Source organism: Mustelus asterias, chromosome 4 (genome assembly GCF_964213995.1).
Source record: "Mustelus asterias chromosome 4, sMusAst1.hap1.1, whole genome shotgun sequence".
NCBI classification, from domain to species: Eukaryota; Metazoa; Chordata; class Chondrichthyes; order Carcharhiniformes; family Triakidae; genus Mustelus; species Mustelus asterias.
The window spans coordinates 81915098-81937736 of NC_135804.1; the positions used below are offsets into that span (position 1 = coordinate 81915098).

Consider the following 22639-nt stretch of genomic DNA (forward strand, 5'->3'; position numbering starts at 1 on the left):
CGATGACCCCCTTACTGCTTGAGTCCTAAATGTTTCCCTCTTCTGTCGTCATGGCTACCTGAGGCACAGGTGCCCAGGTAGAAGTGTTGAAGATGTGATGACACAGCAAGAGCTCCCTGACAGGAACATCCAGGTGCAGAAGTCAGCTGCTCCCTGTGAGACATTCCTGCAAATCCTCGCTAATCTGTGTGACAACCGCTCCCGGGTAAGGTTTCCCAAAGTTGCCGGTCAGGGTGTGAGTCTTCTATTTGACACCATGTAGCTGAAATAACCTGAACTATTGCAAATCCAGGTGAGGAAACATGAACAGGCTCTGTATCTTTATTCAACATCTTCAGACATTTTTGGATTGTATACCCATTTTTAAAATCTGTCAAATTTTATTTGAAGTGCAATATTTCTGTACATGATTCCAGACGTTTTCCTCCATAATCATGACACTTTCCCTTCTTGGTGGAATGAGATTAATTCTCATTTCATTACAAAAGGGAAGGAAATAAAGTCTTAGAAAACAACAAAATATTTACATGCCCATTCATTCTCTTAGTAATCATCATGTTTTTCTCTTTCTCAGACCTAACTGGCCTTCTTTAAGCTTTGGACAGGGTGCCCACACTCACATTTGATTTCCCGGCAATGTAGGTGATTTTTAAGTGGTACTGTTGAAGGAACAAACTCCAATGGAATAGCCTAGCGTTCTATGATTTCACCTTTTCCACAAACTGTGGTTGGTATAGACTGTGGTCTCTCTGCACATTTTGGACATATATCTAAAAGTGTGTGAGAATATGTAATGACATGGGTTTCCTTCTCTGCTGTCAAATACCGGCCAGAATTCTCCAGCCGTTCATGCCCCGCCATCGCTGCCAGTGAGAACGGAGAATTTGGTGTTCAGCATGTGACCACCTTGTCAGCCCAGAAATTGTCCATTTTAAAAACAGAGAAAAAAAATTATAAAGTAGTCCGGCTAATGGAGATATATATATATTTTCTCCCATCTCGACTGGGAGACACGGAAGAAATTCATTAGAATTCTTAGACATGATATCGTTCCAATTATCTATGACTGATACTGTTGTGATTTTAATTGCTTTTAACCCATAGACATAGGAACTGAACTTGGATAATTCTTCACCAATGTACAGGTGCCAGATTTATACAGGCAGTGACCATAATGTGGCACACTCCATGAAAGTGTCCTATTAATATTTTCCATCTAAGTTTCATAGGTCAACACTGATACCCTTCAGATCAGTTTTAGCTTGTTCAAGTTTAATTAAAGCACACCACATCTATTATGTACAGTGCAGTTTTACTGATTAAAACACATAATTATTTAAGAAATTCTACAAAATAAGAATGAAGAATTGTTGATGCAACAGTACAAATGCCTCCTGAAATGCAGAGTGGAAAATAATTACTCATCATGAATATATCAAATGACATTTAATGATCTAATAATCATTCAGTTCCTGGGGAGATTAATGACCAGACAACAAATCATGATTGAACTGTGTCAGCAGACACATCAACCATCAGCTTTGGACAGTCAGTGTTTTGAGTCAGTTTGTGTATCAACATTTGGAGATAAAAATCAGCGTGGATCAGGTCCCTCAGTGCCAATCTTACCAACATCCTGTGGCTAATGGGAGGAGAACCCAGACACTGTGTACTGTAGGTGGGAGTTGCTGTGAAAGCAGGAGATCTTGTCCACAATGTTCAGTGACTGGAATCCTCTGTATTAACACCAGGACTGAGGAGAATGACTAAAGGTTCACAATGCAGGAACCCTGATGCTCAGTAATCATACCCTGCCCCTCTCTGCCCCAAATTGATGCCCATGTTTGCAGTGGAGAGAGAAACTGCAGACAAAGTTGTACCTGGGCCCTGGTGGAGTTACTGACTGTTAGGGAGAACTACAATAGAAGCTACGGTGGGAGGAGTATCCTGTGGATTTTCATCGTTTACAAATTGAACAAGAAATCTGTCTTAAATTTTCCTCTTTCAGGAGGCGCCAGAAGTTGTACATGTTTGCGAGCTTCTGTGGCATCAGACTTTTTTCTATATCTTTCCTCTCTGTGTTGTTCCAGGAATGGACCCCAATCAGGAGATGATTTGCAAGCGTCAGAAATTTTCTGTGAAAGGAAAAGTGAAATGCTTAATAATTCCTGCTGGATTTTTACATTAGCTTCCAACTAGAAAATAAATAACTTGATCCTAATCAGACTAAACATGTTTTGGAACAAATTGCAGTAAAGTCATATTATACCGAAATATATTTAACTTGTATGTTTATCACAGAGATTGTCCTCCCATGTTAATGTCAAATTTCTCAGGCACTATATAAGCAATGAGGTACACCGAAAAATATGTACTGCTGCTCATTGCATCTTAAATGTATGTGAGATTGTGAGGTAATTAGGTTCAGTGAGAGAATTCCAATTGAAAACACAGCCACCAATAGAGGAGCAATTACGACAAGGGCTGCACAAAATGTCAAAATTAAAAGAGGTTTTGATGGTTGATCTGGGCGGAGGATGTTAGAGATAGGGAGGAATGCGTCCATAGAAGGATTTAATACAGAGGTGAAGATTTTAAAATTATGATCTTGTTGGGATCAGAAGCTTATATTTTCAGCAAGCACAGGAGTGCCAGGTGAAGAAGAGTGATTCAAGAGATGGGCAGCAGAGCTTTGGCTAAGAACAGGAATAAGTAAGGTGGAAGATGGGACCAGCCCCAATACTGCATTGTGTGAGGTTACAAAGACATTGGGCAGGACTTTTCAGATAGTTGAGTCAATGGGGAGTGATAGAAGAGTCAGTGGGGAACACATCCTTCCCCTAGTGGGGAGGTGATGGCCTAATGGTATTAACGCTAGACTATTAATCCAGGAACTCAACTAATGTTCTGGGGACCTGGGTTTGAATCCCACCATGGCAGATGGTGAATATTTGAATTCAATTTTTAAAAATCTGGAATTAAGAATCTACTGATGACAATGAAACCATTGTTGATTGTCGAAAAAACCCATCTGGTTCACTAATGTCCTTTAGGGAAGGAAATCGTCATCCTCACCTGGTCTGGTCTATATGTGACTCCAGAGTAATGTGGTTGACTCTCTCAACTGCCCTCTGAAATGGCCTAGCAAGCCATTCAGTTCCAAGGACAAGTAGGGATGGGCAATAAATGCTGGCCTGCCAGCGACGCCTATGTCTCACAAATGAATAAAAAAACAAAGCTGCCCAGACAAACTCCGTGGAGTTTTGGTCTGGCACTTTGTTGAAGATATGAAAAAATGATTCAAACAAAAATAGCCCCGCACAACTTCTCACTCCTCATACCAAAGCGATGCCAAAGTACAGGAGTCATGTTTTGGACATCTGAGTAGTAAAAATCAGATCTATGTTAAAATGTAGCTACCTCCATGAACCATGAATATGCAATTTAGAAGCCATGCCCATTCCAACCTCCTGTCTAAATGGCAAGGGCTGGGTTCGCGTGATAAACGTGCAGATTTGTGCCTCTTTCACCATTTTCAGTAAGGCGGAGAATTTCTCCTTCTGCACAAAAATTCAGACTATGGAATCTGGACTTGTATTCTAGGTACATCTCCAAATAATAGCAAGTGTAAATTCTACAGGTGGCATTCTTTTAGGTTAAGGGCCTCCACCCTAATATTATGTATTTTGGATCATGCTCCTGAAAGAGACTCAGTCAGGTAACCCAGGACAGGGTGGAGCTTGCCTGGTCAATCTTGCGCTGACTGTGCTCGAATAAAAACGCATTAATAAACTGTTTCAGCTAGTTTACTACCACTGATCTTGTGGTCTATTATTAGTCTCATTATCAGACCTCAAACATAATAACTGGCGATGGGACAAAGTCACGGCCCACGGACTGTTTATCACTGCCGATTTTTAGGAGAGGAACATTGACATCGTTGTTCTGGACTCCGAATACTTTGCCAGCCTTACCTGGCTCCGTGGGCCCTGAGGGGAGTCAAGGAAGTAGGTCGAGTGGCCATTTGCCCCTCTGCCGCTACTAGGTTGCAGAGGAAAGGGCCCTCAAGGGTCCAGGGGGTTGGGTAGGCTCAGGCTGGGGCAAGGGGTTAACCTTACTACACGCCCCCAGGATGGTGGTATCATGGCTGGACTGCCCCTTCTAGCCTTGGCAGATCTGAAGATCACCCCTGGCATGGTACTTACATGATGTGGAGATGCCAGCGCTGTACTGGGGAAAAAACAGTAAGAAGTCTCACAACACCAGGTTAAAGCCCAACAGGTTTATTTGGTAGCACAAGCCACTAGCTTTCGGAGCGCTGCCCCTTCATCAGGTGAGTGGGAGTTCTGTTCACAAACAGGGCATATAAAGACACAAACTCAATTTACAAAATAATGGTTGGAATGCGGGTCTTTACAGGTAATCAAGTCTTAAAGGTGCAGACAATGTGAGTGGAGAGAGGGTTAAGCACAGGTTAAAGAGTTGTGTATTGTCTCCAGCCAGGACAGTTAGTGAGATTTTGCAAGCCCAGACAAGTCGCGGGGGTTACAGATAGTGTGACATGAACCCAAGATCCCGGTTGAGGCCATCCTCATGTGAGCGGAACTTGGCCATCAGTCTCTGCTCAGCGACTCTGCGTTGTCGTGTGTCGTGACGGCCGCCTTGGAGAACGCTTACCCGAAGATCAGAGGCCGAATGCCCGTGACTGCTGAAGTGCTCCCCAACAGGAAGAGAACACTCTTGCCTGGTGATTGTCGAGCGGTGTTCATTCATCCGCTGTCGTAGCGACTGCATTGTCTTCCCAATGTACCATGCCTCGGGACATCCTTTCCTGCAGCGTATCAGGTAGACAACGTTGGCCGAGTTGCAAGAGTAGGTACCTTGCACCTGGTAGATGGTGTTCTCACATGAGATGATGGCATCCGTGTCAATGATCTGGCACGTCTTGCCGAGGTTGCTGTGCCAGGGTTGTGTGGTGTCGTGGTCACTGTTCTCCTGAAGGCTGGGTAGTTTGCTGCGGACAGTGGTCTGCTTGAGGTTGTGCGGTTGTTTGAAGGCAAGAAGTGGGGGTGTGGGGATGGCCTTGGCGAGATGTTCGTCTTCATCAATAACATGTTGAAGGCTCCGGAGAAGATGTCATAGCTTCTCCACTCCGGGGTGGCTAGAAGCCCACGGATAACCTCACGATGCTCCTCTTCTACAGCTTCCACCCTAAACACGTTAAAGAAGCCATCCCCTACGGACAAGCCCTCCGTATACACAGGATCTGCTCAGATGAGGAGGATCACAACAGACACCTCCAGACGCTGAAAGATGCCCTCATAAGAACAGGATATGGCGCTCGACTCATCGATCGACAGTTCTGACGCACCACAGCGAAAAACCGCACCGACCTCCTCAGAAGACAAACATGGGACATGGCGGACAGAGTACCCTTCGTCGTTCAGCACTTCCCCGGAGCGGAGAAGCTACGACATCTTCTCTGGAGCCTTCAACATGTCATTGATGAAGACGAACATCTCGCCAAGGCCATCCCCACACCCCCACTTCTTGCCTTCAAACAACCGCACAACCTCAAACAGACCATTGTCTGCAGCAAACTACCCAGCCTTCAGGAGAACAGTGACCACGGCACCACACAACCCTGCCACAGTAACCTCGGCAAGATGTGCCGGATCATCGACACAGATGCCATCATCTCACGTGAGAACACCGTCCACCAGGTACATGGTACATACTCTTGCAACTTGGCCAACGTTGTCTACCTGATACGCTGCAGGAAAGGATGTCCCGAGGCATGGTACATTGAGGAGACCATGCAGACGCTACGACAATGGATGAATGAACACCGCTCGACAATCACCAGGCAAGAGTGTTCTCTTCCTGTTGGGGAACACTTCAGCAGTCACAAGCATTCAGCCTTTGATCTTTGGATAAGCGTTCTCCAAGGTGGCCTTCACGACACACGACAACGCAGAGTCGCTGAGCAGAGACTGATGGTCAAGTTCCGGGATCTTGGGTTCATGTCACACTATCTGTAACCCCCGCGAGTTGCCTGGGCTAGCAAAATCTCACTAACTGTCCTGGCTGGAGACAATACACATCTCTTTAACCTGTGTTTAACCCTCTCTCCACTCACATTGTCTGCACCTTTAAGACTTGATTACCTGTAAAGACTCGCATTCCAACCATTATTTTGTAAATTGAGTTTGTGTCTTTATATGCCCTGTTTGTGAACAGAACTCCCACTCACCTGATGAAGGGGCAGCGCTCCGAAAGCTAGTGGCTTGTGCTACCAAATAAACCTGTTGAACTTTAACCTGGTGTTGTGAGACTTCTTATGGTACTTTCAGGCAGCCCTAAGATCAACTTCTGTATTTTCTTGCCTGTCAGCTGTGAAAATTCTGAAGTGGTCAGGTCACTTTATGTCCACCCCCCTTGGTCACCTGGCAGGATAATAAATCATTGCTGCACTCCATTTTGCAGCAAAGATTTCCCTTTCTTTCTTTCAGAAGCTGCAGGAGTGAGCAGACACTTTTGAAGTTCTCTGACATAGAGGAGATATCAATGTCACCTGAGGGGATTGGAGGGAGGCCGCAAAGGGTGAGGGGATTTCCATTCTCACAGCTGTGCACTCAGCCCAAATGTATTCACACAGCTTTGGTTTGAAGTCTCTGAGGTGTCCTAGCAAATTGAAACCTTTGAAACCCTCTTCAATCCATTGGAACCCTTTGCTCTTGGTCAATCTCCACATGCAGTGCTTTGAAATTGGCCTCCATTGACAGCTTAATGGATTTCTACACATGCTCGAGATAGCTATGTTTATTTTAATTTCCCTTCACACTTCAATGCATCTCAAGTACTTCCATTGATCCTAACGACAGTGTTTACAAAGATTCTAAGCTTGATTGACATCTGTGGTTTCTTGAAAGGGAATAAGTGATGTAACTTCCTCTTTTGCAGGGTGTCAGTGCCAGGGTGCCAGGAGACAATGCACTGCTGGCACCCTGGCACTGTGCCAAGGCATGTGGCCCGAATGGGGGGCCTGAGTGGAGGTCTGAGGGGTTTTTGGGTCGGGTCACTCTCATGCCTGCATGGTGTGTGGAGGGGGGAGGGTTAACTGTGATTTAAGTGGTTGCCGGGGGGGGGGGGGGGGGGGGGGGGGGAGGATGACTGTCTTTTATGAGGGTTTGGTGATGCTCCCCCTGAACCCTTGGGGTCCAGCACCCCATGTCCCCTCTTGTGACTAGCAGCACTAAAGCCTGCCCGATGCCGTTCCCATTGGGGTGGGGGGGTAGAATGGCGTGAGCCTGATGTATGAGCCGTGAAACCCGCAATTGTACTACAATTAGTGGGTTTGCATAATTATTGGGTTGCTGCCTGCTGCAGCTGGGAACCCAATCGGTGTCGACAGGGTGGGCGAATCCTGATCACCTTGACGCCCATCGGGAATCCCAATTTTTGGCTGGTGTCCCATTCCGCAGGGCATTGGATTCCTGTGTGCCATCTCTCGAGGCTGGAGAATCCCACCCATAATCTGCCCATCCTTATATTTTGGGGGCCTATGGATTATTTCTACTGGTGACTTCTTTCCTTTGCTATTTCTTTTCTTATTTTCAGCCACATTAATTCTACATCTTGATCTTGTGAGTCAAGTTAATTTCTCACTACTGCACCAAGCTCATCCTTTAATAACAGAGCTACCCCACCTCCTATTGTTTTCTGCCCATTTTGTGAAATTTCAAGTAGTTTCTAGCCTTGAGTACCGAGTTCCTTGCTACATTATGCCTGTAATGATCATCAGGTCAGTGTTTCATGTGCAACCCTCCTGATTTCTCTCATCAATTTAGATGCTGAGCATGTGCAACAAGTGTGTATTAAACCATTAGGAGTCTACATTCAATGTGGTCTCAAATGGGATTAACAAGTGCAAGAGAGTGGAAAAGGAAGACTTCATATGCTACATTTTCTCAATCATCACAAAGTAATTCAAATTAATTTATTCACTGTGTTAATTAGTTACAAAAGTGCCAGTTTCATAATGCTAATCTTAGCAAAGAGCATGTGTACAAGTTCGAAAGTTTTCGGAAACAAGCCTGAAATTATCCGAGGTAACACGTACTGAAGCTGCTCTGAAACAATCATGTGACTCTGTGTGTGCTCACTTGCTGAAAGGCAGTAAATGCTCTATCTAAATTTCACATCTCATTGCCACAAACTGTAGCCACAACCACACAAAAGTAAAAGCGCGATAGAATTGAGAAAAGACACCATTCCCCAAATAAGATATTAAAAAATTGATTATGAGATAGCCCAATTCCCTACTTTATAAAATTCATAAATAGTATGATTGAGAATTTAACCAACTCAACCTGACAATCTATGACCTATGGACAAATTGCAGGGTGCTGCAGATTTTTCACTTTTATTCTGTAAGTTAAGGAATGGGCAATAAATTCTGGTCTAACCAGTGATCCCCACATCTCAGAAATGAATTTTTAAAAATTACATGCTGCAAAGTATTATAATTACTGAAATATTCATAACTGTGCAATCCTATTATTATTTTATACTTTTTTAAAAAATTATTCATTATCATCGATAACTATATTATGAATTATGATCACTTGTTTTATTTATATACTCATCAGAATTCAGTGCCATGATGATATTTTAATCAACCAATCAGCCATCTAACTAGTTATTTTGATTCATGCCATTATTTCATCTATCTTGTTATCAGTCCGATGAGTGTTCAGATAAAGAAGCTTTAGCTTTTTCTTATTACCATTTTTCCGTACTCTGACCTTAATTGTTGGTGCACTTTTATATTTATGCAATTTGCCTAAATCACCATCCAGCATGAATGGTCCATTCTCTTTCACATTCTAAATAACCTCTTACTGGAATCCCCCACCTGCTAATTCTTGTGCACATGCATCACATCTGCATTAATGACCTTACCAAGATGGCATTCATTATGGGCCACACTGAAAATGAGCAGCAATAGCATAATAAGGACATTTTGGCTTTAAAGTGACAATCTTTTTGCTGAAACTATCGGCTTTTCTCGAGTCCCTTAGTACAAAATTTGCATTAAAATGGGAGATACTCCCATGGGTCTTTTTAGCGGGATATACAAAATGAATCTCCCACACCCTGCACTGCAGAGTGCCTCAGAGAGATTCACGCTGAAAATCTGGGGGCGGGGCTTATTCCCACTGAAGAGGTCGACAGCAAAGCATTTAGCAGGTCACTGCACATGCGCTGATCTGTCATAGAGGAGATCGGCACATGCGCGGTAGCCCCGCACTGCTGCCCTCCCGATCGCTGGCCAGCTCGCTCACTGACCAGCCCCAATATCCCCACATTGCTGGCTGTGGGACCCCCCCAACCACCCAATGTGTACCTCCCCCCCGCCCCCCCCTGTCATTGCTGGCCTCCAGGACAGCCCTGATGGCTCCCCCACTCCAGCCTCAATCTCCCCTCCCCCCCCCGCTCCCCATGGCAGTTCCAATCTCCCTGACCCCCCCACTGGCAGTCCCAACCCCACCCCCAGAAATGCCCCCCCACCCTCCCACCCCGATGATCAGCCCCTTCCGTCCCTCTGTCACTGATCCCGCCTCCAGAGTGGCAGCGAGACCCCCTACCCCACCAATCTGGCCCCTCTGGCCCCACCCCCTTGTCACTGCCCAATGCCTGGTGGGCAGTGCTACGATGCCCCTTGGGCAGTTCCAAGGGGCCAGGCTGGCACTGTGGGGAACTGTTGTAAACTCCGCTGCAGTGAACCACTCCTGGTGAGGGCGTGGGGGTGGGAATGGAGTAGAGATATACTGAGAATAACAGCGATTACAACATTTAAATTAACTCTGCGCCATTGGCGATGTGGGCTCCGCCAATGTGCAGAGGCCATCGCACCCAGTGGGGAGCCCACTAAATGGCCTCTGTTGATGTCTCCTAACCCACTGCACTGGCTGGGAGACCATCACCTCCCCACCCAATTTTGTGGCCAAGTGCTATTGCCCAGACAGGGTAATCAACAGATCCATATGTTGGTGGGGCAAAGGTTGCTAATGACCAGATTAAGACTGCCTGAGTGAAATGAATGCAGAAAATGGAAGGTTCCATCAGATTGGAAAATAGTGAATGTAATTGCTTTATTCAAAAAGGGAAGGAAACAGAAATTAGGGAACTACAGGCCAGTTAGCTTATCATCTGCCACAGGGAAAAATATTAGAAGCTATTATTAAAGATGTTATAATAGAACACTTAAATAAATTCAAGGCAATCGGGCAGGTTCAACATGGTTTTGTGAAAGGGAAATCAATTTATTGGAGTTCTTTAAAGGAGTCTCATGTGTTGTGGATGAAGGGGAACAGGTGGGTGCACTGTACTTAGATTTTCCAAAGGCACTTGATGAGGGGCTTCCTCAAAGGTTATTGTGGAAAATAAAGTTCATGGTGTAGGGGGTGACATTTTGGCACAGACAGAAAATTGGCTAGCTAACGAGAATTAGAGAGTAGACATAAATGGGGCATTTTCTGGGTGGCAGGATGTGACCAGTGGTGTGCATCGGGGTTCAGTGCTGGGACCTCAACACTGTACAATGTATATCAATAATTTGGATGAAGGGACCGATAGTTTGGTTACTAAGTTTGCTGATGATACAAAGATAGAAAGGAAAGTAAATTGTGAAGATAACATAAGGAGGCTACAAAAGGATAAAGATAGGTTAGGTGAGTGGACAAAGATTTGGCAAAAGGAGTATAATATGGGAAAATGTGAGGTTGTCCATTTTGGCAGCATGGATAAAAAAGAAGCATTTCATCCTAATAGTGAGAGATTGCAGACCTTTGATATGCAGAGGGATCTGGGTGTCTTGGTGCATGAATCACAAAAGGTTAGTATGATATCATTTATTGCAAGAGGAATTGAATACAAGATTAGAGTGGTTATACTTTGGTTGTACAGGACATTCATTAGACTACATCTGGATGACTGCGTATTGGTCTCCTCATTTAAAGAAATATGTAAATGCTTTGGAAGCAGTTCAGAGATGGCTTATTGGATTAATACCTGGAATGAGCAGGTAGTGTTATGAAGAGAGGCTGAACAGGCTAGACTTGTATCAGCTGGGGTTTAGAATAGTAAGAGGTGACTTGATTGAAACATGTAAGATCCTGAGGGAATCTGTCAGGGTGGATGTGGAGAGGATGTTTCTTCTTGTGGGAGAATCTAGACCTAGGGGTCACTATTTATAATTAAGAGGTCACCCATTTAAGGCAAAATTGAGGACATTTTTTTTTTCTCTTAGAGGTTGGTAATACTTTGAACTCTCTCCTCAAAAGGTGGTTGAGGCAAGGTTTTTGAATGTCTTCAAGGCAGATGTAGATACATTTTTGATAAGCAAGGTGGTGAAAGGTTATTGGGCGTGGCAGGAAGGTGAAGATGAGGTTAAAATTAGATAAGCTATGATCTTTTTGAATGATGGAGCAAGCTCAAGGGGCCGAGTGGCCTACTCTTGCTCCGAATTTGTATGTATGTATGTTTGGATACATGTAAAACTAGTTGAAATACCGAATGAGAGATTGCCTGGAGTTTGACCATTTTCAGTTGAAGTCACTAAAAAATCTAACATCTCCTTACTGCCAGCAAACACAGAGAGATAATAATCCAACACGCTCTCCACCACAGCCAGAAGAGCCAATTCCTTTCCCCAATCATCATCTCAATGTCCTTGATGAATCTGTTTACCCCTGTGAACAACAAGAAGGCAGAGAGACACAGTCACATGGTCTTTCCAGTCTTCAGGGCAGATTGCTTACTGGAGAAGTTCATCTCATTCTGGGCGTCACTAATGAACAGGTTAAATTGGAGTAAGGATCAGTCAAGATTTCAAACAGGATGAGTGAAGTGTCACCAACCTGACTAATTGTGAAAGTGAAATATTTGCACAAATCCCAAAGAATTCACTCTAGGAGAAGCTTACATTTCAGATCCAGACTGTGATGGACAGGCCCCTGTTATCAGAATGTCGGAATTTGAACATTAGCAAATGGATCCCAGGAGGTCATAAAAAGACATCATCATGGACGTTGTCCCATTCACTTTGATTGTTGGCAGAAATTGGTAATTGACTGATTTGAGATGGTTAGCAGTTATACAACACAGCATGAAGATATCTGACAGTTAAGGAAAGCATTTGAATTCTTGTCATCTTCAGATATGATATGAAGAAATGTCTGTGTCAGATCATCATTTAATTTGGCTTTTGAAAGAAACCTGAAGGTCCACCAAAGCACTTTTTAAATATGATTACTTGACTTTGTTTCAGTGTTTTTCCTGTTTTGCTTACCATAGGTCCATCGGAGGCCGATAGCTTCCAACAGAGATGTTATAATGAGAATTCACCCAGTACAGAAATGACCCAAAATGTTTAACCAGTAAAGCCCTGCCTAAAATTAAATGGAAAATTAAAGATATTATATGGGAAAATCCTAACACACCAACATTCAAAATAAGGAACTAGAGGGTATGGACAAAATACACTTGCACTCACTTACAAAACATCCAATTATAATTTGTCTGCTCAACTCTCCCTTATTCTTTTAAGCTCTGGAATCAACCAGAGCCATTCAACAATTGAATATCCTTTTTGAAATAAGAAGAACAAAAAAGCATGGTGGCACAATGGTTGGCACAGCTGCTTCACAGTGCCAGGGACTCGGGTTCAATTCTGGCCTTGGGTCACTGTCTGTGTGGAGTTTGCATGTTCTCCCCGTGTCTGTGTGGGTTTCCTCCGGGTGGTCCGGTTTCCTCCCACAGTCGAAAGATGTGTGCCTTAGGTTGATTGGCCATGCTAAATTGCCTCTTAATGTCAGGGGGACTACCAGAGTAAATATGTGGGGTTACAGGGATAGGGCCTGGGTGGGATTGTTGTCTGTACAGACTCGATGGGCTGAATTGCCTCCTTCTGCACTGTAGGGATTCTATGTTTGCACTGATCCAGATTTGATCTAACAAGAACCAAATACTGCTCTTGATTTAGATATTTTGACCATTCTTGCACATTTGTAAGAACCTTGACCAGAGACCCAAGTTTTTGGTAAGTATCAGTGAGGGAGCAATAATGTTTTGTTTCAAGTCAGCAAATTTGAGGTGTTGAAGACATTTACTCAGTGAATAAAGCCACTAGATTCCATCAGTTGTAAGCAAACAACAATAAACTTTAATATGCAAAGTCAGAAAGATGAAGTAAGTCCTACCTTATACTCTTACATACACGGTTAATATGAAGTAACAGGCAAACTGTGGTCAAACACACCACGCTGCACAATAAATGTCAGAAGCAACCTTGACAGAGTCCAGGGATATCTCAACAACCCACACAGATATTAATAACATTCTGAGTCAACCAGTCTCACTGAAAATCTGGGCGGGATTTTATGGTCTCACTCATCCCGAAACCATAAAATCCCGCCCGAGGTCAATGGACCGTTCCATGGTCCGCTCCTTGCCCACTCTGATTCCCGTGATGGGTAGGACAGTAAAATTCCGGCCACTGGCCCTCTGTCGCTTTCGAGAGGTTCCAGTCTTCACTTTTGAAGATCTGGCCTTCCAATTATCTCCTTTTAGAGTTGTAACCAGCACTAAATCTAGACACATCTCCAATTACTGAAACACAACATACCTGTGTCACACACAGAAGGCCAAGGAAATAGAATGATAAATAAGCACTCGTTGTCAGATAAAGGCATCTTGATCGTAGAAACTTAGGGAACTGGTCCCGCAGGGTTGTTAGAATTGTTTCGGATAAAAGAAAATATGAAATGAAATCTGTAATTAATGAATAATATACACAATCCCAGAAAAATTCACCACTGCAGACAAGGAAACATGAATTAGGAGCACAAGTAGGCCATTCAGCCCCTTAAACCTGCTGTGCCATTCAATAACTTCATGGCTGATCTGACTGTGGCATGCGACGATACTGTGCCTTTAAGTCGTGTTTCTGTGCTGAATGTATTTACTAGTCCCTTTTATTTTATTGGAGCCATTTTGTCTGCATCCAGCAGCAGTGTATTGTTTCTGCAGCAGCATAATTGATTTTAATGGCTGCAATGTTTGTTTTAATCTGATCTAATGCAAAGTTCTGTTATGTTGTGTTTTCCCTTGGGATATTTCAGAGTGGGGTTTGATTAGGTTGATTGAAATGTAGGGTCATTTGACTGGGCACAGCTAGGCTTTCACAGAGAATTCAAGGCAATTTGCTTTTGGAATTTTTAGAGAGACATTGCTTTCTCTATATCTCTTGCTCTGTCTGAAGCGGAGACTTGAATCTGCCAAGAAATAAGCCTTTCTGAGATTCTAATGTTTGCGGATGGAGTTTTATCTGGAAGCTGCTACATGAGATTTCGAAGACAGACATCTGTTTGGATCATTCTTCTGAAGTGTCAAAAAGCTGGACATCTAATATCTATGTAAGCATCTTTGGTTTCTGTGCTAACTGGTTTTAAAGGAGGGAATCATGTCTGTGAGGGATGTTGCTAAGTTGGAACAATCGAGATAGCTAGATGTTAATAATTATATTTTATCATGTATTTTAATTGGTAAATGTTATGCTAATTATTTTTGTTATATTGTAACTGTGTTCTTAAATAAAGTTTGTTTTGATAACAGCTTCCTAGTGTTACTTGAATCCTACCTGAAGTGAAGCGTCTTATGCTCACCTAATGCCAAAATCAAATATAAAAGTTAGGGTCCAGGCTAACTTCATAAAATACTTTAGAGTTCCTGATCTGGTCCTTAACAGGTCTCAACTCCACACTTCCACCTACCCTTGATTTTCTCTTCCATTATTCAGTCTATATGATTTTTCATTGATCATTGTATGGGTATCAATGCAAGTTTGATCAATATTTATCCATAGAGAATTGGTGCCTTAATTAGACATGTTGTTGCCATTTCATTGCCTTGTTCGAAGTCATTTGTGGAGCACTTATATTTCAACAATATACGAGGATATAGTCTGAAATGGTAAATGCACATAAGTGAACACATCATGGTGTTCATGATGGCCTGAGTTCTGTGCTCTACTAGGTTGAACTAGAGTAGGATTGCAATATAATTAACAGCGAGCTGTTGATAGGGTCCTTGACAGGGACCCAAAGTTACATTAGAAAGCCAACAATTTTTCTATTTTGGGATAAATGTGAGGATAGGATGCTTCACTCCAAGAGTAATTCCGCTGACAAATTAAGGATCTTTTATAGTAAAACAAACTTAATTTAACAACACAAATTTAAATATAATTCTAACAAATGAAATAACTATGCGCAGTTGAACAATATTTAAAAATGAAAAGAAGCAACTTTACTTTCTAGCTTATGACTATTTCAGTTCCAAATAAGCAACATTCCTCTTACATATGTAAGTGCCACTTTAAATACAGTTTGCAACCATAAATATATTTGCTATTAGTTGTGTTAACAGTCCTGAAGCCTTCAGCGAGAAAATAAGTTTTAGACCAACTTGCAGACCTGTGTTCAGCAGACTCCCAGCTAGAAATCCAAACTGTAAACACTTCTTTCTCGCTGCACAGAGCCACATTATCACGTGACCCTCTCAATCATTCTAGTCAGAAATCCCAGAGGAACTGAAAGTACAAAAAGTCTATTAACACTACTCAAAATAACACATTTCTAGCTGAAAACTAATTATTATTAACCCTTGAGCTAAATGTTTTCCAAACATACCAGCTGCCTGCAAAATAAATCTGCAATTTTAAACATTACCATGAAACAAGAAAAACAACATATGTATATATATATTGATTGCACATGTATCATTACAGTCCACATTGTAACCAAATTTAAGTAGCACAAATTTATTCCTAATTATGTTTATTTCATATTCAGAAATGCATAACATTTATTAATAGAGGACACAATAAGGTTTGGGAAAGAACCCAGAAATCCATTAGACAGTTGAAACATTTGATCCTCAAGGAAAACATTGCTAGTTATGGCTGCCTTATCTCTTCTGTCAACTGCACAATGTTTATACAACATAAACTGGCTTCAAGTGCTTGTAGTTTCAGCTATTGATATTTTAAAGGGTCTGGATGATTGACACATTCATTAAAGTAAAAGAAAAATTGAGCTTTGCAAAGGATATGGAAAGTTAGCAGTGAATGATTGTTTGCTTAACTTGTTTTTGCACAATGTATTGCCCCCAATATTGCTATATGCCGTGATGGACGAAGGGTGCATAAACAATCATGAGGTAGGCTTGGTAACTTGACCATTGCAGGCTCTTTGTTTGAAGTGTGCACTGTCCCACAGTCAGATCTAAGATTTCCCAACAGGATCCCACACTGGGAGGAGCTAATTGCACAGCGGTCATCTGACTCACACTCTTAAAGGGACAGTTCACACCCCAAAACCCCAAACATACAATATTTATAAATATCACACTGCTCCCCCTTTAATCCAAAACCACTCCAACAAACAAATATAAAAACAAGGAAAAAACATTTATACATATAATGAAGACCATTTATACGGAGCATTGGAAACTACCACAGTCCCCAACGTAAAGTCCCTTCCGACAATTCACATGGACATAATGGGCCCGAATTTACCATTGCATTGCGCCCATTTTTGGGCGCGAAAACTTGGTAAAGTCGGGTGTGAGGTGAATAGCGCGATCTGCGCCTGCATCTTCGCAGATTCCCACTTTATCAAGGCCCGAAAATGGCCGCGATCAGAACCGCACCCGAAATGGGCGCGACATCAATTTAAATGCATTTGCATGCATTTAAATTGACTTAATGGGCTGGACGCCCAAACTTACCAGCATTTCCCCCTTTACCATCGCATTCGCCCATCCATTTGCCTTCTTAATTACCTGCTGTACCTGCAAACCAACACCATGTGATTCTTGCACAAGGACACCCAGGTCCCTCTGCACAGCATTAAAGATTAAAGGGGGAGCAGTGTGATATTTATAAATATTGTATATTTGGGGTGTGAACTGTCCCTTTAAGAGTGTGAGTCAGATGACCCTTGTGCAAAACATACATGCTCGGCAAAGGTCTGTTTCGGGCACTGCAGCTTCTGAAGAGGTAAGTTTAGAGCTTCCGGCAGCTCTCTAACTCAGATCGGTGATGGGGGGGGGGGGGCGCGGAGGGGGGGGGGCAGGGGGGGGGGGGGCGGTGGGGAGCAGGGAGTGAGGTGGGCCAGATCATTTTCTAGTGGGGGGGAGGGAGGGAGGACCAGGTCACTCTCTGGTGGGAGGGGAGGGGGGGCGAAGGCCAGGTATTTCTCTGGTATGGGGGGAGGAGGGAGGCCCGATCGTTCTCTGGTGGGGGGGAGGAGGAGGAGGAGGGCCAGATCGCTCTCTGGTGGGGGGGGGGGGGGGGGGGAGGAGGAGGAGGAGGGAGGCAGGTCTGATGGATCTCGGTGGGGGGGTAGGCAAGGGCGTCTGCTGCCACTCTGCGGGCAATCGGTGGGGGGGGCAAGACAGCAGGGGATTGTGATCGGTCTGGGTAGTGCGGGGTGGGTGGGTGGATAAAGGGGACAGTTATGTTGTGGGGGTGGGTCGATGTCTGTGGGGGCCATCGCTCCCGAGCTGCTTTATCCGCTTTTTGCGGCCCGAAAGTGTTTTCAAATTTTTTTTTACTGCGCATGTGCAGTTGAAGGCTCCAATCAGAGCAGCAGTGTTTCAGGCACAATAAGCCCCACCCACAGTGTGATTCGGACTCGTGAATTTTTTTTCAGACAGAGTGCGTATGAGGGTGCCTGAGAACAGGTTTCCAAGTCAGATCTGAATTACGCCCAGATTCAGCACTTAGAATCAAGTGGTAAAATAGCCCCCAATGGGTGTGATTTTCCCAGCCTGCTGTGCTGCTTTGTGATGCACAAAGTGTCGGAAATCAATCCCACTAAGTGCACCCAAAAAATGGACACTAAAATCTCCCATTTTTCTACCCATTGGGCACTTAGATTTTGGGGGGGTGAAATCGCCCATAATGAGTCTATCAGGGGAGGGGATGGTGGTTTCGTAGAGACTGTTTCCTCATTTTAGGAACATCTTCCAGAGTAGTCTCCCAGGATTCTGGAAGATCCTGCACCATGAGATGCAAAGATGTGTGGGTTAGGTTGATTGGCCAGGTTAAAAATTGCCCCTTAGAGTCCTGGGATGTGTAGGTTAGAGGGATTAGTGGGTAAAATATGTGGGGGTAGGGCCTGGGTGGGATTGTGGTCGGTGCAGACTCGATGGGCCGAATGGCCTCCTTCTGCACTGTAGGGTTTCTATGTTCTATGAGGGTCCCTCTCTGACAGATGCAGGTGGCTGATGCCACTGAAGCCACTTCCTCCCTTCGGGTGACCCACACTGATTCTGAAATACCAGGCTGGGCCAATCTCAATGGGGTCAACATGAATGGTTCAATTGTTTGTTAACTAACAGAAAGCAAAGAGTGGGGGTAAATGGGTGTTTTTCTGGTTGGCGATCAGTGACTAGTGGTGTGCCTCAGGGATCAGTGTTGGGACCACATTTGTTTATGATTTACATAGATGATTTGGAGTTGGGGACCAAGTGTGGTGTGTCAAAATTCGCAGATGACACGAAGATGAGTGGCAGAGCAAAGTGTGCAGACGACGCTGAAAGTCTGCAAAGGGATATAGATAGTCTAAGTGAGTGGGTGAGGGTCTGGCAGATGGAGTACAATGTTGGTAAATGTGAGGTCATCCATTTTGGTAGGAATAACAGCAAAATGGACTATTATTTAAATGGTAAAATCTTGCAGCATGCTGCTGTGCAGAGAGACCTGGGTGTCCTTGTGCAAGAATCACAAGGTGTTGGTTTGCAGGTGCAGCAGGTAATTAAGAAGGCAAATGGAATTTTGTCCTTCATTGCGAGAGGGACGGAGTTTAAAAACAGCGAGGTTATGTTGCAGCTGTATAAGGTGCTGGTGAGGCCACACCTGGAGTACTGTGTACAGTTTTGGTCTCCTTACTTGAGAAAGGATATACTGGCACTGGAGGGGGTGCAGAGGAGATTCACTAGGTTGATTCCGGAGTTGAGACGGTTGGCTTATGAGGAGACACTGAGTAGACTGGGGCTATACTCACTGGAATTTAGAAGAATGAGGAGCGATCTTATAGAAACATATAAGATTATGATGGGAATAAATAAGATAGAAGCAGGGAAGTTGTTTCCACTGGCGGGTGAAACTAGAACTAGGAGGCATGGCCTCAAAATAAGGGGGAGTAGATTTAGGACTGAGTTGAGGAGGAACTTCTTCACACAAAGGTTTGTGAATCTGTGGAATTCCTGCCCAGTGAAGCAGTTGAGGCTACCACATTGAATATTTTTAAGGCAAGGATAGATAAATTTTTAATAGTAAAGGAAATAAGGGTTATGGTGAGCGGGTGGGTAAGTGGGCCTGAGTCCACAAAAATATCAGCCATGATCTTATTGAATGGCGGAGCAGACTCAAGGGGCCAGATGGCCTACTCCTGCTCCTAGTTCCTCTGATCTTATGATCTTATGTTCTTATGTTTGTAAGGCTTCCCACCTCTGATGTGGTGCTGCGACCAACTGGTCTGCATGTCTTCTCCAGACCAGCTCATCTCTGGTCTGTACTGCGGAGGATAAAGGTCCTGTTTGTGCAACAATGGTAGATGAAATCCACTTCTCCCCAGAAGTATAATTCCTGGCCAGAACGAACTCCCCTTTCTGAAAAGTGCTCGACTTCGCAGTCCCTGCTCTTCTGGCCATCTAGCCCTCTTGGTTCTGCTCAACCAACTCTTGAGTCTCCTCCGGTCACAGAAGATCGAACATGGATCGCAATTTCTGTTTGAACATGAATGAAGCTGGTGAGCACTGGGTTGTTGCGTGTGGCATGTTGTGGTACATACTGAGAAATGTATTTATCCGCTGCCCTAGAGACCCCTCCCTTTGCGATAACTTCAGAAGTAGTTTCAAGATCTGAACAAATTGTTCCGCCAGACCATTCGTCGCCGGGTGATACAGTGCCGGCCTCACATGTCTGATTCCGTGGTGCTCCATATACTCAGCAAAATCTTGTGCCACAAACTGGGGCCCATTGTCCCTGACTACCTGTTCTGGATTGCCAAACCAGACAAATATTTCATCGAGTTTGTGTAGCATTGACCCCGCCGACATGGACTTCATAGCCACGACCTTGAGCCACTTGGAGTGGGCATCCACTACCACTAAGAGCATCTATTTTTCTACTGGCCCAGCAAAGTCAATGTGGATTTGCTGCCATGGCGATTGGGACCATTCCCACGGATGAAGAGACATCAAGAGCAGTGCCTTCTGTACCAAAGTGCAGGACTCACATAATCCTGCTTTCTCTGCAATTTCTGCATCAATATTCGGCCACCAAAAATAGCTTCTTGCTATTTCTTTCATTTGCACCATCCCTGGGTGACCTTGTGTTCAATTCTGGTCACCACATTACCAGAAGGATGTGGAGGCTTTGGAGAAGGTACAGAAAAGATTTACCAGGATATTGCCTGGTATGGAGGGCATTAGCTATGAGGAGAGGTTGGAGAAACTTGGTTTGTTCTCACTGGAATGATGGAGGTTGAGGGGCGACCTGATAGAAGTCTACAAGATTATGAGAGGCATGGACGGAGTGGATAGTCAGAAGCTCTTTTCCAGGGTGGAAGAGGGGGCACTGGGGGCACAGGTTTAAGGTCCGAGGGGCAAGTTTTAAAGGAGATGTACGAGGCAGATTTTTTACAAAGAGGGTGGTGGATGCCTGAAACTCGTTGCCAGGGGAGGTAATGGAAGCGGATACGGTAGTGACTTTTAAGGGGCATCTTGACAAATACATGAATAGGATGGGAATAGAAGGGTAATATCCCCAGAAGGGTAGGGGGTTTCAGTTCAGTCAGGCAGCATGGTCGGTGTAGGCTTGGAGGGCCGAAGGGCCTGTTCCTGTGCTGTAATTTTCTTTGTTCTTGTGCACCTGTTCCAGCATCTTTCCTCTTAATGATGGGGGAATGATGACTCAGGCCCCATAATAAGCATTATAATCGGATCATTCTGAAACGCACTTCGCACCTGCTTAGCAGTTACCAGAACTTCATCTTCCATTGTGAAGTACATCTTCAGATTCCAGCCGCGAGTATCATTGTCTCCAGGCAAAGGTAGCCTTGACAGAGCATCCATATTGCCCTGTTTCTCACCTCCAGATCCACCAGCCATTCCAATTCAGCCTCCACCATAGAAACCCTACGGTGCAGAAAGAGGCCATTCGGCCCATCGGGTCTGCACCGACAACAATCCCACGCAGGTCCTATCCCCGTATCCCTACATATTTACCTGCTAATCCCTCTAATACTCATATTTACCCACTAATCCCTCTCATCTATGCATCCTGGGACACTAAGGGGCAATTTAGCTTGGCCAATCAACGTAACCCGCACATCTTTGGACTGAGGGAGGAAACCGGAGCACCCGGAGGAAACCCACAGAGGAAACCCACACTTTAGGCCTAATGATGCACGGTACCGGGTGCGCTTATAAACTTCTTGGACAAGCATCTGGCTTCAGCTGTAATTTAACCTTGACACCCTTCATCTCCAAGTGTTCCTTGAAAGACATTTTTAATTTTTCCAAAATGTCTTGTAACCTTGGTGTTCGGGTCCGCTGTCCTATTAACCACGCCCCAGTTTAATTTCAACTTCTGTAGCCAGGAGCCTCCGAATAATGCACATTACCAGAAAGATGATTTCACCCCATATAGTGGCAATTCTGCACATTGGTCTCTCGACTTTACAGTCACCGGTACATAAACCTTGAGGGGAACCATTTGCTCCGTATCTGTTTGCAATGTGATCTTGGCAGGCTTTAATGGCAGGGCTTTTAACTTCTCCTTGTATACTGATTCGGATATCAAGGACACAGCCACCCCCGTATCAATTTCCATTTCTGCAGTTTTCCCTTCCAGTTTAGGGAGAGCAAAGAACCAATCGACTTCACCTTATACTGACAGAATGTTTAGCCTGAGCTCTTATTTCTCTGGACTGTCTGCTTCCCCTGCAGACCCTGCAGCCGACCTATCCTCTCCATGGCTGGCACTATGGATCTTTTTTCACCTCTTTCTGGACTTAATTGCACCCAGCAATTCCAGGCAATGTGACCAACTCACTTGCACTTGCAACATTGGGCCTCTCGTGTCCAGCGATTCGATTCCCTGTGGCTGTTCTGCCACATCAGCAGCATCCTGCCTGCAGCACTAAAACCTGCGGGGCTTCCACTACCCGGGCGCCGACACCCAACTGTGCTGCTTCTCTGGCGGTTAACGCATTCTGTGCACTGCAGAGTGCTTCAAGGAGATTCACGCTGGAAATCTGTGGGCGGAGCCTATTCCCGCTGGAGAGGCCGGCAGCGTCATGCTGAGCGGGCCACTGCGCATGTGCCGATCTGTCATAGCGGAGATCAGGGCAGGCACAGTAACGCTGCACTGCCAACCTCCTGATCACTGGCCAGCCCCGTTACTCTGCATCACTGGCTGTGTGAGCCTCCCACCCCCAACCACCCAATCACTGGCTTTCTGGATGTTTCCTGGCCAGCCTCGACCCCCACTCAGTCACTG

The 22639-nt window shown here is 44.6% G+C and overlaps 1 long non-coding RNA gene across 1 annotated transcript; it reads right to left on the bottom strand.

Moving 5' to 3' along the window:
• Nucleotides 1–294: 294 nt before the first annotated feature.
• On the bottom strand, nucleotides 295–22427 carry LOC144492338 (uncharacterized). Its single transcript, XR_013497583.1, has 4 exons — nucleotides 22193–22427; nucleotides 15540–15655; nucleotides 13691–13780; nucleotides 295–2135 (listed from the first exon to the last, which is right to left on the bottom strand). It is a non-coding gene; the product is annotated as an uncharacterized LOC144492338 (long non-coding RNA).
• Between the last annotated feature and the right edge of the window lie 212 nt (nucleotides 22428–22639).